The sequence below is a fragment of the Mycetomoellerius zeteki genome, unplaced genomic scaffold (assembly GCF_001594055.1).
Source record: "Mycetomoellerius zeteki isolate Tzet28-1 unplaced genomic scaffold, Tzet1.0 scaffold156, whole genome shotgun sequence".
Classification (NCBI taxonomy): Eukaryota; Metazoa; Arthropoda; class Insecta; order Hymenoptera; family Formicidae; genus Mycetomoellerius; species Mycetomoellerius zeteki.
Window position 1 is genome coordinate 1,165,164 of NW_017256511.1, and position 2,264 is coordinate 1,167,427.

The following is a 2,264-nucleotide window of genomic DNA, read 5'->3' on the forward strand; positions in this document are numbered from 1 at the left end:
TCCAGCTAACGGTCCGAGGCTAAATCCAACTTTTGGTTCCAGTTCTTTTACCGTAACGATTACCTAACCCGTTTGGATTTTGGTTTTTACCGATTTTCAGTAATTATATGCCCGTAACAATCATCGTTATCACTAAAAAAACTGGAACTGACACCGAAACCGAAAGTAGCTTCGGATCATAATCGTAACCAGGCCAAAATTTTAATCCATAATGTAATTTTAAAATAATCTTATTTTACCGTATTTAACAACTGACTCTAATATTATTTGTTACTTAATTATATATTTTTTTAAGTATTTTTAAAAATTAATTTCTGATATAAAAAAATGTTTCCGCCCGGGATCGAACCGGGGACCTTCCGCGTGTTAGGCGGATGTGATAACCACTACACCACGGAAACTTGTTGTAAAAACATTCGTTCAGTTTCAGTAGTGTTCGGCAACATAGGTTTCTGCTCTAATTTATCATAAATCTGCTCTAAATTGTCACATCACAATATTTACTTACTTCAATATTTATAGTTTACACGATATATATTATTAAATCTATAATATCAAATTTAACTTAATTTAAGTCGTCATTGTTCCTACTCAATAATTTAAATCGTTATTTTACACTAAAAAAATGATTAAATTTACAATTATAGTGTCAATTTGATACAATATAGTGTTAAATTGACACTATATAGTGTCAAATTTAACTAATATTTTAGTATAAAATAATGATACATTGAGTAGGAGCGATTTAAACTAAGTTAAATTTAACACTATAGATTTAACAGTAAGAATATATATAAATAGTTTAAAATGATTAAAGTTTTAATTATTCTAAACTATTTATACATATATATTCTAAACTATAAATATTTAAGTGAGTAAATGTTGTAGTGTAGATTTGTGACAATTTAGAGCAGAAACCTATGTTGCCGAACACCACTGAAACTGAACGACCGTTCTCAACATGTTTCCGTGGTGTAGTGGTTATCACATCCGCCTAACACGCGGAAGGTCCCCGGTTCGATCCCGGGCGGAAACATTTTTTTATATCAGAAATTAATTTAAAAAAAATAAAATTAAGCGACGGACAATATCAGAGCCAGCTGTTTAGATACGGTAAAATAGAATTATTTTGAAGATTTTTGTTTTAGCTCGCATAGTATGCAGGTAACTTATCTTCATTAACAGTTAATGAAGTAGCAGCTGCCATTATTACCATTTTGCAAATTAAGGTGGAAGTCCCGAGTACATTTTTCTCAAAACTGGCTTTCTGCCAAAGTTCTGTACTTCCTTTTGCAGTTACTGTCTTAATTACTAAACATTATGTAAAATGAGGGATTTGCGAAATAGCTGCATAGAGGAGACATAATTTATAATGCTCTATGCAGCATGGTGCACGTGGACCGATATATAATTTACTAATTACATCTGCGGCTATAATTAGCATAATCGATAGCGTTCACATAGTATATAGCTTGTAATGTATAGAGTATTTCCGTGATGTAATGGTTATCACGTCCGCCTAACACGCGGAAGGTCCCCGGTTCGATCCCGGACAGAAACATATCTTTTGCCAAAGTTTGAGCTTATAGAAATGTGATATTATATTTTTGATGTGTTTATAAAAAAGAAGAATAATAATGATCATATAATCTCTCAATATATTGATAGAACCGTAACCAATAAACATAACCAATAAAATTGTAATGGAAAGCATTTAATGATATACCTAAGGTAGAGTATTTAATGCAATAAAGTTTTTAAAATAGGTAGAAATAATTTAAAACAAAAAGAAATAATTGTTTTAACGAAAAAATGTATATCGATTTATTTCTATGGAATTGCTTTTTACATATATACATACAGTTATTTAAATTTTTTAATTAAAATTAAAATGTTCTTTAGATAGAAATTCTTTTAAGATGGTTTTCATTATATTTAGTAAAAAGTATTATGTTGGTGAAGTTTGGAAATTAGTTTATGATAATTCTGAGGAATTAAGATTATTGTTTCCATTTTGACACTCACGGTAATCAATAATCATCAAAGACAATGCGATATTCCATCTGAGTGTGCGTATTACTCTCGAGGGAGCACTCGAGAAGATGAAATTATCCAACAATAGCGTGAGGGGCAAAGCCATGTCTCAACAGAAACAATGGCAGTCGATTAACGGTAAACTGCCGATTAGAGTGCACGAAAGTACATGCATTATGCATGACACTCGTGTAACGATCGTGTTAACCCGCGAATCGAGTATGCGGGAG

The 2,264-nt window shown here is 31.3% G+C and overlaps 3 non-coding genes across 3 annotated transcripts; 2 read left to right on the forward strand and 1 right to left on the reverse strand.

Moving 5' to 3' along the window:
* Positions 1-328: 328 nt before the first annotated feature.
* On the reverse strand, positions 329-401 carry TRNAV-AAC (transfer RNA valine (anticodon AAC)). The gene has a single exon. It is a non-coding gene; the product is annotated as a tRNA-Val (tRNA).
* A 562-nt stretch (positions 402-963) lies between these two features.
* TRNAV-AAC (transfer RNA valine (anticodon AAC)) lies at positions 964-1,036 on the forward strand. The gene has a single exon. It is a non-coding gene; the product is annotated as a tRNA-Val (tRNA).
* A 452-nt stretch (positions 1,037-1,488) lies between these two features.
* On the forward strand, positions 1,489-1,561 carry TRNAV-AAC (transfer RNA valine (anticodon AAC)). Its single transcript has one exon. It is a non-coding gene; the product is annotated as a tRNA-Val (tRNA).
* Positions 1,562-2,264: the final 703 nt, after the last annotated feature.